This window comes from Pieris rapae, chromosome 22, assembly GCF_905147795.1.
Source record: "Pieris rapae chromosome 22, ilPieRapa1.1, whole genome shotgun sequence".
Lineage (NCBI taxonomy): Eukaryota > Metazoa > Arthropoda > Insecta > Lepidoptera > Pieridae > Pieris > Pieris rapae.
In genome coordinates this window covers 2,977,497-2,994,195 of record NC_059530.1, presented here as the reverse complement: position 1 = coordinate 2,994,195, position 16,699 = coordinate 2,977,497, and the positions used below count along the sequence as shown (strand labels likewise).

General features: G+C 31.4%; 1 protein-coding gene across 1 annotated transcript in view; it reads left to right on the top strand.

The window, feature by feature from the left end:
• The first annotated feature begins 4,682 nt into the window (after positions 1-4,682).
• Positions 4,683-16,699, top strand: part of LOC110996145 (protein toll) — a 29,415-nt gene continuing 17,398 nt past the window's right edge. The window contains exon 1 of the mRNA XM_022263683.2: positions 4,683-4,937. The gene's annotated coding sequence lies outside the window, so the exon portion shown is untranslated. The remainder of the gene's footprint in view (positions 4,938-16,699) is intronic.

Below are 16,699 nucleotides of genomic sequence, written 5' to 3'. Positions count from 1 at the left end.
CCTTTTGAATTGCCTGAAAAAAAGGCTACGCGTAATACAGTAGAGGAACTTAAATATAATTTATTTATTTAAAATATCGTATAAATATGGACCTCAAAGTGATATTAAAATATAACTTACCACAAATTAACTTTTTAAATTAATCTTAAACTTAAAAGTCGACCAATCACAAAACTTTAAAACATCACTCACTGACGTAACGATGACAACTGACGTGGAAACCCTAGAAATGACGGATTGGTTACTTCCATCCCGCTCACACGTACGCAGTAAGAAAGGGAAAGTTATCTGCAGTAAAACTAGGGCTGTCTCGTTTGGTTTCAAAGAAAAGACAGGGATGCAATCTGGGCGTAAATAGGGGTGGAGCAACTAAGGGTTAAGTTTTGGGGTGATTTATTTTGGATTAACTTTTAGCCTTTTCAATTAATTTATTTTTACAATACATAAGATATCAACTAGGACCCCAAGTCATATTTGTTCAGAAATACTTCAATGGACAGTTGGTGACTGGTGCGCGGCAAAATCTGCCTTAAAAATCGTTTAGTTGTGGAAAATCTCTATATATATTAATATACATACATATATTGATTGCTTAGGCTATTATAGGTACTGCATATAAAGCCTTATCGCAAGACTACATCTGTATTTTCCCTTAAATTTCTTTCTTAGGTTGTCTGGAAGAGATCGCTCTTTCACCCAGGCCCCTGGTCTGCCTTGCCTGGCTCCTTTATTTATGATTTACCGAAGATGTGATGCATCAGTGTTAATAAGTAAATTACAAACGTCGTAAACTACAGCACAGAGTAAAAGAAAAATGTAGAGAACTAAATTAAGAGTTTTTGCGGGTCTTTCAGAATATAGAACAAAAATTCATGGCTATATTTTTTATTTATTTATTTAAGTATTCCTACAGCTAATCACTAAACAATATCCAAAGAATTACATTACACACAAAAGCCAAAACGGAATACACATTGAAACAGAAACATAAAGTACAGTTTTACAAATCACTGTTGTAAGGTTGATTGATTGGCAGATTAATATTAAAATATATATTTAATATAAAGGAACAAACAAAGCCATTATTAGTAAAAGATAACTGAGTTTTTTAAATATTTTTTAAATAATTTTTTAGTCACATTTAATATTATATCGATTTGCTGGTAATTTATCTTGTAATCTGTAGTTATGCGATACATAACCGAGTTTCGTAAATAGTTGGTCTTAGAACGAGGAATTTCGAATAATTGGATTAGTCTCGTATTGCGTGATGAAGGGGTCTTAAAAGTAAAAGCGATAACAAGTTAGGGCAGTCAATTAAACCATTGCAAATAGCATGTAAAAATATAAGGTCGCATTGTTTACGTCTACATTCAAGGGATTCAATACCAAAGTACTTGCAGGAATCGAAGTAGCTACTAAACTTTTGGAAATCCTTAAAACTTAAGGAACTTTTTTTGAATGTTCTCTATTTTATTTAGAAATAACGCGAAAATCGCAATTCGTCTTTATTTATTTAGGGTCTGTTTCACAATGTCCGTATAAGTTCCAAATAAGCTATTTATTACTTATTGGTAGGATAAACAGTATTTTTGCGTTTCACCACTGTCAGATAGCGCTATTCGTCATGAAACGCGAAGTTTCTTATTCGGAACTTTTATTTTCCGAAAAATGTATGTGTTGCATAGCTATTTGGTACTTTATCCATACATTGTGAAACAGATCCTTAATCTTATTTTTCTTCTGTCTTGTGTTATCACTATAGAATGAAAACTTTTTAGTGTATAAGCGTTAGCAGGAAGCGAATGGAAAAATAAAGCAATAGAAAAAGCTGTTTTCTCCCGTGAAGAGATTCCGTTCAGTGGTACAGTAGGAAGGAAGTATCAAGTAACAAGAAAAAAAATATAAACTGTAAATATTTTATATTTGTACAGCTCGAAGATAAACGCGAGTTTTGATCCAGGCTCTGTAACAATTGGGGCGTGTCTACCGTGGGGGGCGTGGTCGTAACACACCCCTATTATTTATTCAGGACAGCTTTCGGGTTTCGAACGTGTATTTTAAAAAAGATTTTACACCTGGCACAGAATATACACGGAGTGTAGTGGTTGGGCAAAATCAACTAAAGGTTCGTGCGTTTGGACAAATTGAGTTTTCTACCGATGTGCGCCAAATCCACCAAAATTCAGAGCATATCTCTCACTTTCTCTTGATACAAGATTTTTCATTTAAATAATTTGTATGGCAAATTAAAAGTTATGTTTTAATTAAGACTATAAGTTAACCTATATATGACTGATTATTTATTTATAATTATAAGATGACATTTGCATGCCTATTTATATGTGGCGGATTTTTGTAATTTATGTAACTAATTGTAAGACTATTCTAGCAAATAAACGATTTGATTTGATTTTATTGCGATATAGAAGATATTCATTATTTGTATGTATGTATGTTTAAGTTTCGTTACTATTCGGATATAATTTTTAATTTTAATTTTTAAATTTAATTTTAATTTTTAAGCAAGAGTAGCAAATGCTGCGGGCCCTGCGAATTCCTGGGCCCCCTTATTATTCTATTACCCATTATTCTACCACAAAACCAGATTTTTTTTAGAACTGGGGGCAAATGGGCAGGAGGCTCACGGGTATCGGTATGTTCTGTCATTAGACGGCTTATAAGAACTGCTTCATAATTCTTAACCTAAATATCAGCAGGCCGAGGCGGTTTGCATGTTGTGGTTGGCTGAGTAACCAATTGGAGCAATTCTCTGAACGCCATGGTAAGAGTTAATAGTTCAGTCGAATTGACCGTATGGGCGGAAGATTCGTCGGAGACCGTTTTATGTGAGGAGGCCTCTACCTCTTCTACTGACGTTATTGGATTTAGGTATCATTGAATTACTATAACTGATCTAATTAAAGGTAATAATTATTTTCTGTATATGCATTGATATGTTTATGAAAAAAAAATCTTTTTTCTATCCAATATCCTTCCTAAAACGCTGGCTGGCTACCATGCATATTCTTGACCCTGGTCTTGTTGGCTGAACCCAGGATGTGTGATGCTTTGTGTGTTGGCTAGATCTTCAACAATTTAATGACAGCTTTAATGGAATCTGGATACGATTATTTCAGGCGTTAACGCCGACAGCAGCGGTGGGATCACATCTCCAAGAGACTTCGGGAGAGCTGATCCATACGTCAGCAGAGTTTCACTTCGCAAAAAACGTGCAGAAATGGCGCAACTACACTTCTGACCAAGCGAGCTGTTACGCAGAGTAAAAGTTAAAATCTAGGTACAACTCGATTTCGTCACGTTAAATCGTAAAAATAAGTAGGTATTTTACAATCTTATTACCGTAATGTTCTAAAGTTTAAATATAATGAATATATTTAGACTAACTATCACCACATCTACCTTTCAAGCGGCCAGATTTTTATTTATTTATAAGAACGTCTTAATCATCTCAGTTTGTTGCAAATAGTAGATCATGATTTGCTTAAATAAGTCTATCTCTAAATTTGTCGATATTAAATTTAAAAACAACTATTTGTAAAGGTTTTTGTTTTATTTAATACTCTAAACTTCAAAAGGGCCCTTTGATAATATTTGCTACAGGCCCCGCTGGTTTAATCCGGTACTGGTTTTAATCGTAATAGAAATCTCTATATCTGTGTGTATCAATGAGTGGAGGAAAATAGGTCATCATGCTTCTGTTCCTATTCCCTTTTTTAAATATGTTAGGGTCAAGTGTCACGTACTGGTATTTCTGCTATTTACTTAAAGACTGGGTGCTTACCCAGTCTTTATGTATATACATTTTATACTTTTAAATTAATAAAAAGTATAATGTTTTTCAAGCAAACACCAATTACCAAAACAAAAATGATTTTCACTGGAAATTTTTAGTACGGTTTAAGAGTCTTTACTCTCAATGTCTTGTAAAATTACGTCTTTTGGTCTATTTCCGTCTGTTCACAATGTAGCCGAAAGCATAGAATAATTTACTTAATTCCTATATTAACTGTTTGACATTCCATATCGGTTTGGTACATAGATACATAGATAGTACGAAATATAAATAAACATGTTATTTATTGATTTATAAGTAACAACTATTGCGACTAAAGGCAATTACGCCCTCTACACTTTAGGTTTAATAATTAATTATTACTTTTTTTAAATTTATTTATTAGCCGGATACAAAGTCCATTGGCACTTAATTATTACTAAATCTAAAGTGTTACACACGTAGATGTCTGTGATCAGCCATCATCGAGGAGCGAGCCCAATCATAATTAAATTAATCAAATGGTAAATCCAGATGTAGATTACTAAAAGGGTGTGAAATATGTCATTTAAAATTTTCCGAATAAGACTATGCTTTATTTGATTTCAGGTTGCTATATTTTATTAACAATATTTTCAGAACTGTAACGAAACTGGAGTGAGAATTAATTTATTGAAAACCAAGTTACAATTTATATTCTACGTAGCAATTTTTACAATTTAAAAACCTTTTAATTCTCTTAACTATTTTTATTATTTGTAGAAAAATAAACGAAGCTAAGTCGTAGACTAGGTATTTTTACTCGATGAGAGATGCATAGATATCGCAATTTGCAATACTGGGAAAATACGAAGTTTTATCTGGTAACTCTAAAGTCAGCCATGTTTGTCTTAGTTCAGTGCGAATTGTCATTATAAAGTGACGTCGGTTGTTGATTTCTAATAAACAAATTATTTATTAAATTCGCGATATATTTACATTAACAATATTCCGTGTTGTCCTGTGATAATCGATAGGAAATATATTTGGTTATGCAATTTTCATCTCGTCTACGTCCGGGTGATATAATATTTGGTCATTTCACCTTTGTTGTTTTGATGTACCTGATTTAGCATATCGTGCTCGCCTCGGTTGACCAAACGTAAGTAAGAGACTATTAAAATTTTACTATATATTAAAATAATTAGATTAACCGGAGTGTTTTCTTAAAAATAGCAGAAATTACCATATATGTGTAGTGTAAAAAAAGACTGTCAAGGTATTAAATTACTTCCTGATCCTTAGAGATCAGATTTACTTCCAGTATCTATGACATCACCAGCTAGTATCCACTATCAGCGAAACAACAGTATCTTGTTGTTTGGCCCCCACATATTGTTTAACTTTTTATATAAAGTATTCAGAATTAAATACCAAAACTGCCTAGTACAAGTACAACTTATTAAAGCAACACATCTAGAATAATATTTTTTAGTAATTGATTCCCAAATCATAATATGTTATAGTTAATCTATTATATTCATACCTCTTAATTGATATTATAATATATAATTTATACATTATAAAGTTGTATTTGTAATTGTTAATAACAGTTTTGTCAATAAATTAAAAAAAAACTTTAATTTTAAAATATATTATGTATAAACATATATTTTGAAGTACTTACCAAAAATTTCACCAAACTGTATATTTTCTAAAACTATAAGAAATTGTTTGCGGTAAGTAGTATTGATTATAGTTTTTATATCTTTAAAGTGTTTTATTTAAGACACTACAGCTAAATAAAGTATTTCCTTATCATATGTTTTTATTAAGTTGGTACCTCTAACAATACTCACACACATATATATATAATATAATATAATAATAATAATAAGTCTTTATTCATTTTAAGTTGGTACATCTTTCTTTTCATATATATATACGTATATCACTATTTGCAAATATATTATCAATCTTTTATGCATGCAACTTGTCTATTTCTAGTTCATAGAAATTGACAGTATTTACGCATTAAAATAGTTAACATGTAAGTAACCACATCATTAGGTCTGTAATCATAGAAAGCTGGTTTTGCCTGTAATAAACTAAAGTGATACAACATTTATAATAGGTAGAGAGTATCAATAGATATTGCTATGAGGTAGAATTCTAAGAACATTAATATTACTATACTTTATTTTTTTTTTAGTAAAGGAGGATGTAATTAATTTTTGCAAAGCGTTCTAAGGATGTCTTCTGAGAAAGTCTAGTCTCAAAACTTTAGTTACGCTTTACTAATAAAAAATAAAAAATCAATAATTTTGAAAATTATTAAAAATAACGTCATAAACGTTACGTACGTACGTTAGTACGTAAACGTACTTGCGCGATTTATTTACGCAATCCATATTTGGGTTATTCCAATAAAAACTCAGTTTTGTGATAATTAAAGAATAATTTGGTTAACAACCGCCCAACCTAACAGGAAATCATGGTATCATAACTACTAAATTAATACACATATTTATCTATTAAAGTACACCTCGCCATATATAATTCAATATGAAATATGTGATATATATATAAAACGAAGTAAAAATATTACACTTTAAATTTTTGTTTTTACTAGTAAAGTTTTAAATGTATTAGGAAATAAAGTCAGTCCCCAGGCTGCCTGTCTCTGTATCAACGCAATAAATTCAAAAGCGGATTTATACAGTATCAATTCGTTAATTCTGAGGAAGAATTCCGTCTATAGTTTATGGTTGTATATAATTTCACTGAAGCGAATATTTAGAATTACTTAATATTTTTTTTCATTAATTTTATTGTTTAGAGGTCGCAAAAAATCTTGCCAAAACAAGTAGTTATATAGTCAAAAAAGTGCATTGCTGTTACTTTCTTATAATGCCTTAAATTCTAATAGAGAGGTCCTTGACTTTATTGATACATTGCTAAGTAGAAGCCAAAACAAGTTCCAATGAAGGTGATTGCCATCTTCGTTTTATTGCTATAGGGTTGGCAAAATTAATTTTTGAAGGACAAAATGATACGTAAATTATTTCCTATAGAATACAGTTGTGGAGGAAGAAAGGTGTTCCTCCAACCTTAAGAGAGTATCCTCGACCAGTCAAAGCACTGACTGGTCCAAATGCCCTAATGAGTCAAATCGAGAAGTTATTCCCAAAAACAATTACATTGTAATTATGCTAATAGTATAATGTTGAGAAAAAATATAATATTAAATACATAATGTACGAGCCAAGGCTGTACATTTTGCTCACTTAGGCGTTTTGTAAGCTTGGCAATTTCTTAAATGTTTAAGTGACGCCCCGAAAGTATAGCCAGACTTAGGCTCTCTCTTAAACTGTTACATTCAGTTTCTTATAATAACAATTCTTTACATAGTAGTTCATTATTTCGCATATATTCTAATGTTACAACATTTGTTTAATATAGATCAGTGATTCCCAACGTGGTCTATATCGACTCCTAGGGCTCTATGATAACCTGCAAGGGGTCTACGTCAGCGAAAAAAAAATTGGCGGGTCCACGATAGTGGATCTCAACACATACACTGATAGTACCTATTTACTTACATCATACTACCTTATAATATATACATTATTTATAAAAGTACCTATGAAGTAAAAAAAATATTAAGTATATATGTTTATAAAATTGTGTAAGTTGTAGGATGTTGGTATTCGCTTTGTGGTCGGAATATATATTGTCTTGTAAAAACAAAAAAAAATTAAATTCAATTAAGTAATAAATGTATAAATTAACATGGTTTTTTTAACAGGAATTTTACAGGAAATCAATATCAGATAAGTAGGGGTCGTCTACCCAACCCGGAAAAACATAGGAAGGGGTCTATGACCCAAAAAAGTTTGGGGAACTCTGATATAGATTAAGGGACCATACACAATACTCCACGAACATATTTGTACATGTTAGCGGTCGGAATATTTTCGTTAGCACGTAGCAAGACGTCATCGCAGAGATTTGTAAGTGCCTTTGTACCGTGCAAAAATATCAAACTAATAAAGCAATAAATATAAAAGTGTAATTAAATATAAACATTTAATTACTAAAATATAAAATTAACCTATTAATACATATTTAACTTATTAATATCGAATTGATATTAACGATATACGAATGTTTATTACGCCTTTAAATACAATATTGAGACCTTGACTGTCATCTTTGACAGCCCTGAGATTTGCGTCGGTGATATTTTATAGTTACTTATGTAAGGAAAACCCAATAATTACCCACCTGACTTGTCTACGTTTTCAATAAATATAACTATCTTATATTACTATTACAACACCTGGTGATAGCACATAGCGTTTAGCTCGGAAGTTTACTGCGCGCCGGTACCGCAATCTTCAGATCAGACCGAAATAGAACACTTTATTGAAATCCAGATTCCATAACGCTGTTATAACTTCATCGAAGGGACTAGTATTTGGTGAATACAATCGGTATGTTGTTCTTAATACTTATATTTAAGAGGCTGACTACGCTCGCAAGCCCTCTGGGATTGTGAGTATAAATGGGCATTACTTATAAACAGATGAGGCTCGTGTTCCTTTTTATGTAAGAAACTTAATAGACTTGAAATATTAATAATGTAATTGACAAGACATTAAAACCATAGCATATTATTTATATAGAACTGTTAACTAGAATAAAAAATAAAAAAATAAAAAATAAAATACGTTTATTTTGGAACATAAGATCATCTAGGTATCACTTATTCCACGTCAATCAATTCGAACTTGTAGGCATCCCTACTCATCGGCAAAGAAGACAGAGGGTGTAGGCCGAGAGAAAAAGCCGGCGTAAAAAACTCTCGGTACTCTTTTATTTGAATACTAGCAGACTCGGCCAAGCGTTGCTGTGGCTAAGGTTTTTGTTATATTACATAGTAGTAAATTAATCAAGGGAAACCGTAGGAGAACTTATGTGAAACGTTGGTACCACGACACGGACCTAAACTAAACTACCTTTAACTCAGCGCCATCTGTTAGAATTGTATCAAATAATAAACAAATGTTAATGTTATCGTAATTTTAGTAAGGATGCCTTTTTGAAAATGAAATATAGCCTATGTCACTCAGGAATGATGTAGCTTTCCAACAGTGAAAGAATTTTTCAAATCTGCCAAGTAGTTTCGGAGCCTATTCAATTCATACAAACAAACAAAAAATCAAACCTTTCCTCTTTATAATATTAGTTATATTTGAATATATACTAATTGTTACTCTTAATTCTGATGAGTATAGTCTTTCCAATTCCAATTAAACATTTATAGTTCCCGCCAAAACGCTTCTCTACGCAAGATGGCGTCGCCCCGTGTTCCTAGTTTGATGTACCATGCCTGGGGGTCTAGTCAAAACGGCTTAACAGTAGTGTATGTAGAAAGTCGAAAACTAAATTTGTATGAAAATGACAGCTGTAGTTGGTAGCTGTTATTTAGTTTTCGATTTTCTACATACACTACTGTTAAGCCGTTTTGACTAGACCCCCTGTTAACAAGTTTTTTACGTGTTAATCATCATTTTTATTTACATAAATACACATATATATATAAAAGCAATTTTCGTCGAAAAAAAATATATTATGGTAGGGGAGCCCACGATGCTAAATGGGGATTTACTCGAGCGTCGTGGAGACCTATTGGGTTGCAAAGCTTAGATGATAAGAAGAAAAAAATGTTATATGATATATACCTTTTCATCGGTGGGGAAAGCAGCTATAGATGTTTAAATATGTAAAAAAAAACTGTTACATGGACATACTCGAGCGCGTCAGATATTGATAGCATCAATGTCCTACGTATTTTTAATAATGTACGTATGTTAATCTGATCATTTGCATGATGGGGGTGGTTGTACGTAAGGGTTAAAAATGAAAAAAAAAAAAATTTAATCGAGCGCGTCAGGTTTTCTAAGGGGGTGTTAAGTGCACCAAAAAAAAAGCTCTCATTCAATAATCTGACGATTTCGATCTGACGCAAACTCGCAGCCATTATTATAATGTGCAAAAAAATTCGCCATTTTGAAATACTCGAGCGCGTCAGATTAAGATATATATGGTTCAGATTTATATTCTAAACGTACTGTCTCATAATCTGACGATTATCTAGAGGGATTTGCCTGATCTGACAACAAAAATATTAGAAAAACGGTTCACCCTAAAGGCCATCCCTGCCATTCCATTCCTGGGCGCTTAAAATTGTACTTATGAGCTCGCTGAGTTCAAAGAAATAATATTTCTATGCGTTTGAGTTCTCCCAGCTCGAAAGTCTGATAGAAGTTTCATAGAACACTATTTTTGAAATTTTCAAACCCCAATAACTTTTGAATGGATCAAGCAATTTTCCCGCGGTCGACGGCGATCGACGCATTTTTTAAGCTCTAATTATTTAATTTCATCAAAAACGATAATCCGATATGAAATGTCGAAGTTATGTGATAGAAACACTTTTTTCGGTTTTTTTCGTTCACGATATCTCTCGAACGAATCAACCGATTTTGACCAGTTTGGTGGTGATCGACGTCGTTTTTCAAGCTTAAAGATGGATTAGTTTTTTGAAGTTGATGGATAAAGCCGTTTAAAAGTTATTGCAAAAAAACACTTTCAAAAAAACAAATTGTTATTTTTTTAGATTTTTCAAAATTTCTCAAAATCTATCGGTCCGAATCGGTTCAAATTCACATGAAATCTAATTTTGAGGGAAACGCGGAGAAGGAAATGTAGGCATCACGCAGCTGCACGCGTTTATCGCACGAACTTTATCGACGAAATTTTGTTATTTCGGCTTGCGGAAATCGTCAGATTATATATTTTTCAATATTCTTGAATTATTTCATTCAAAATAAAAAAAAAATTAGCTACGCTCGAGAATGTCAAGATGACGTTTTTTTTTTACAACTTTGCTGCCCTCTCCTCTCTTTACGTCACTCTCAAATTGTCAGATTAGTGGAATATACACTTTTTAGGATGTGATTAACTCACACTACCTTAATCTGACGCGCTCGAGAATGTCTGATGATCAATTTTTTTTTACTAATCTGATCCTGTATCCTTCACGGGCGGCCTTATATATGGGCCTCATATTTGGTGGAGGTACTTAACCGGGTACAAGGTATCCCCCTGTATATTAATCTGCCGCGCTTGAGTAAATCCCGAAATCCCCTCTTGGGCTCCCCTACTATTATAGAATTTACTAAAGGCTGATGCACATAGTGTCACGTGACTATCGTAGAAAATTATTTAATAGTGAATTGGTTGATAATTTAATGATAACAAGTTTTTTGACTACAAAACACATTTGAAGACACTGTTACTTAATACTGTCATAATGAAAAGAAACTTAAGGAAAGGCTAATTGTTTTAATTTATTCTTAAGTGATGATTCTGCGAATAGACAATGGCAAGGCTGTTTATGACTAACCTTTCTAGTTCAATTACAAACTACATGTTCTGTCTATTAATTTGACAAATCGAGCATTACCCTAAGAGTGGCTGATGAGTGACTAGACGGAGTGTAAATTATTGTCGTTAAACCTTCGGGTTTTTCGGAGTCGTTATTTACTTGTATTTAGAATGTATGTTCATTGTGATAAACCTATAGAATAGTGGCGCTAAAACTCGCAAATAAATCCTTGTCTGGTTTGGTTTTTTTTTTCACAGAGCAGACACACAGATCACCTAAATCTGACACGTGTCGACGATATTTAGATTCCTCACGATGTCGTAACGAGTGTCAAATGCGGACATAAAAGTCCATTGGTGCACGGCCAAGGATGGGACCTAAGGGACGAGAGTCGCACGCTGAAGCCACTAGGACACTAGGCCAACACTGTTATGGAATAGAACTATCTATAGAATATATGCTCTCGAAATCTGGTGTTGGATGAGGACAGGCTAAGGAAACAAAGGTGTCCATTCTAAAACATATAACACGCGATTCCAGGAAGCCTAGAAAAACTCATAGCGCCTGGCATAGGACACCAGGCCGATCAAGTAAAGGCCATTACCAGTCTTACAATCTCTCAGGCTCTCTGAACTTGCAGAAGACAGGAGAGAGTGAAGGAAGTTGGGCGGCGTCAGTAATACGACCTACAGAAATGAGGAGTGCGAATGCGGATGTAATAAATATACTATATATGTAATATCGATATCAACTCCGAGGAAATATAAACAGATAATATAACTTTTTCTACAGCTGTGAGTAGTAGGGATTCACGGGTTCTGCCTCACTCGCTGCCTCAGTCAACCTAACCCCCCGTGCCGGGGACTGCCTCACTCGCTGCCTCAGTCAACCTAACCCCCCGTGTGTTTCTGGCTCAGCGGCAGTCCCCGCCTAAAAAAAAAAAAAAAAAAAAAAAGTTTGGTCTCTTTCCCCACTAAACAGACCGTGCTGAGTCGATAGCACTCACTCCCGAAGCGATATTTCTCTCTGTTTCGAAGTTAGGTTTTGCTATACGTTGCAAATTAATCGATTTACTAATCACCTCATAATAAGAATGTAACGTCTCGTCCAAATCCTCATTTACTAATCACCGAGTCAGTTTCGTATCCATAATTAGCAAATTACCATGCGCATTTACCTGCAAATGCACCAGGACAGATGGGAAAAGGATTTACTGAACATTAAAAATATGATTTCCGTGTTTTATGTGTTTATTTGCATTATGTTACAATACAACTTTACTAGTGTCATGTCATTTCTTGGCGAGTCATACGAAAAATTTCTGAGGTAATCTTCCAAGCTGAAACCCCAGAACTTGTAGTACAAATATACTACACAATACTCCCCACAAAAGGCAGAATAGATGTCCTGAACGCTAGCTGTATTATAGCTCCATACCCGACAATTTCTTCTTAAAAAATCCGCTATTACTCTAATAGGTTTACGTCCAAATGAATCAAAATATTCTCCAACTTTTTCGTGGTTGATATGAATAGCTACCCAATGAGATCCTGGTTGTGAGTCAGGGTCGAGATTGCATATAATAAATGTGGGTAAGTGTACGTGCTTTGGTAGGCGATTCGAGGGGTACACGCTATACTGGATGCTGGGATGTATTTTATGGAGACTCATTTGCAGGTTTAATGTTTTCATTTTTACTCCAACGCGTTTGACCTTCTACTCTTTGTATTTAACAAAAACGGAAAGGACCCTTGAGAATCACGTTGTGCTTACTTAGCAATTTAATACTGTCTTCGAAAACTATCGGAAGTTTATCAGAGCGAATTCGCAAAAGCGACATTAAATCCATAACTGTTAAGATACTTGTATATTTAGAAATAAATAGATCTGCTTACGTTCAATATTTATTCATGATTTGACAAACTTACAATATTTAAAAAATTACACAAACACGGATAAAATCATTACATTACTTATTGTACATACGTTATATGACTGTTGTATTATTAACAAGTTTGGTATAAAAAAATAAAAACATTTTGATTACAATATACTATGATAAGAAATAACAATTATTTTAGTATTCAGAGAAACTTATTTTATATCAAAACATGACTTAAAATGAGTAGACATACTTTTATGATTGCATTAATTATGACAGATTCACATAATACTTTCTCTTTTCATAAAATACAAAAGTAGAAAAGTTGCAACGGAATGTAACAAAAATGGGATTCTGTAGTTGAAATATTATTATATTATCCCATACATTTTCAGATAATGAATCAGTCATACATAATAAAAACTTACAAAATGTGATGTATCCTAACTTTAGTGACAAAAAATAGCATTTTTTCTTTTAAACATTATGTTTGGCGGTTAAATAGAAGCAACATTTACTAATAAAATGTATTAAAATAGACAGAAATTATAATAACATAGGGTAGGAGAAAGTAAATTAGATATTTAATTATAAACTATAAATTCTTGTTAAACAATAAAAATATTAACAGGATTAATGAAGATCTAAAACAATAACAATACTTGTCTTTTTAGTAATAAAAAATCAAAATTGTTATACAATTATAAGAAGAAACTAAAAAAAATTAAATACTATTACCTATTTTAACACCAACAATAAGATTTAAAATTTACATGTTGTCATTAATAAATATTTATCCTAACTATAATTTTTTCAGAACTTTACAATTACTTTTTTTACAATTTAAAGCTAGTCATTTGTCAGGTTATAATTTTTATGATACATTGAATTCCTAATTACCCTAAGACCATAACTTTGATTACACTACTTATTTATTAATATTATGATACATTTATATATGATACAATTATAAATCTTAAATAATCCATAATACTAGTATTGGAATCTGTAATTAATTATTAACCATAAATATATTTATGTTGTGTTGTATAGATCTCTCAAAATCCTATAAGTAATTAAAATGTCATAGAACATAGACAAATCGAAAAGTGTATGTAGATAAAACTCATGTGCATATTCTAAAATATTTTATCTGAATTTTTTGGAGTTTAAATTATGTAGGTACTGATTTCGAATAAGCCTCTTAGACCTTTAATGTGAATATTAGAAAAATAATAGCAATAGGTGAACAAACAGTCTACTAGTAATAAATAAGACGCAAATGTTGACGATTTGTTAACACAAAAATAATCACATAATCTGGAGTTCCTCTTAGAGTGGAATAATATAGTTTTATACACTTAATTAGTTCTTATAGTGTTTTAATGCCATCCACCAAATTAAAACTTACACAAACTACAAGGTACATACGCGAATGTAAATACAGATATTAGTTTTATAAACTGTTCTATTAAACTGGCATTATTACATGAGTTACGTTTAATTTTGACAAAACTTTTGCTGGAAGTATGTACGAAATTTGTCTAAGTAATTTACTTTTTGAGGGATTCGTTATTTACTGATAAAATTTCTTCCAAATATTTAGAAGAAATCTTTGTATTGTAGGTAGTAAAAAAACTTAATGTTTTGAAGCATATAAAAATAATACTAATTCTTTTGTGAAATCCTTCAGTGTATATATTTCAAATTATTTTAACTTTATTGAAAGGTGTATGTATTATATGTATAACAATCTAAAAATAATCAAAGAAATACAAACATTTATTTCATTTAGGTTTGAAGTGCCACAAGTATTAATCATCATTTTTTAAATATATTAGCAAACGAGCCTGCGGAACGTCCAGTAAGGGACGACTCGATTTATTTTTATATGTTATAGTAAAATTAAAAAAAGACGATGTTAGTATGACGTAGTTAGCAAATATAAAGGTTAGTAAATATAAATATTGGTTTTTTATGTTATTTATTTCTGAAATAATAAAATTTGTTTTTTGTATTATGAACATACTATCATAATTGTACTTAGTGGGTATAAGAATTTGCGGGTTATCTATGCATATTTTAAGTAAATTTATTTGTAGTTTTCAATACATTAAAATCTGTTACATTTTTATAACATGATAACCGAGTTTATTTAAATCAATTAGTGAATAAAACTCATAGATGGAAAATTCAATAATATGTGATTAAAATGTACTACAGATTTTACTAAATACATGTTTAGTATATTTGTGTATTTACTTGTATATACTATATAGCTAAGGTTAATCCCTAAAATATATTTACTCATATAAAATAATAAACTACTCTCGTGTTTCGTCCTAAAGTTCTAGGAAACAACTATTTTTCTGTCTTGGCATAAAAATATTAGTTTTCCTTAACAGAAAATATATGTACAAAACAGGAGTAGAATTGTTAATCTAATTTTAATGAAGTTGGTCATAATTAAAGGAATGTATTTAATTTATATTTTCAGCCTGGGTAATACCTAGGAAGGCAAGAAAGGTGAAAATATTGATTCTCGAAAAGCTACCTCTAGACAATTACAAGATTTTAAAGTATATTATGCAGTTTTTGTGGAAGGTATTTGTCTTTTTTTAATTTTACTATAACATATAAAAATAAATCGAGTCGTCCCTTACTGGACGTTCCGCAGGCTCGTTTGCTAATATATTTAAAAAATGATGATTAATACTTGTGGCACTTCAAACCTAAATGAAATAAATGTTTGTATTTCTTTGATTATTTTTAGATTGTTATACATATAATACATACACCTTTCAATAAAGTTAAAATAATTTGAAATATATACACTGAAGGATTTCACAAAAGAATTAGTATTATTTTTATATGCTTCAAAACATTAAGTTTTTTTACTACCTACAATACAAAGATTTCTTCTAAATATTTGGAAGAAATTTTATCAGTAAATAACGAATCCCTCAAAAAGTAAATTACTTAGACAAATTTCGTACATACTTCCAGCAAAAGTTTTGTCAAAATTAAACGTAACTCATGTAATAATGCCAGTTTAATAGAACAGTTTATAAAACTAATATCTGTATTTACATTCGCGTATGTACCTTGTAGTTTGTGTAAGTTTTAATTTGGTGGATGGCATTAAAACACTATAAGAACTAATTAAGTGTATAAAACTATATTATTCCACTCTAAGAGGAACTCCAGATTATGTGATTATTTTTGTGTTAACAAATCGTCAACATTTGCGTCTTATTTATTACTAGTAGACTGTTTGTTCACCTATTGCTATTATTTTTCTAATATTCACATTAAAGGTCTAAGAGGCTTATTCGAAATCAGTACCTACATAATTTAAACTCCAAAAAATTCAGATAAAATATTTTAGAATATGCACATGAGTTTTATCTACATACACTTTTCGATTTGTCTATGTTCTATGACATTTTAATTACTTATAGGATTTTGAGAGATCTATACAACACAACATAAATATATTTATGGTTAATAATTAATTACAGATTCCAATACTAGTATTATGGATTATTTAAGATTTATAATTGTATCATATATAAATGTATCATAA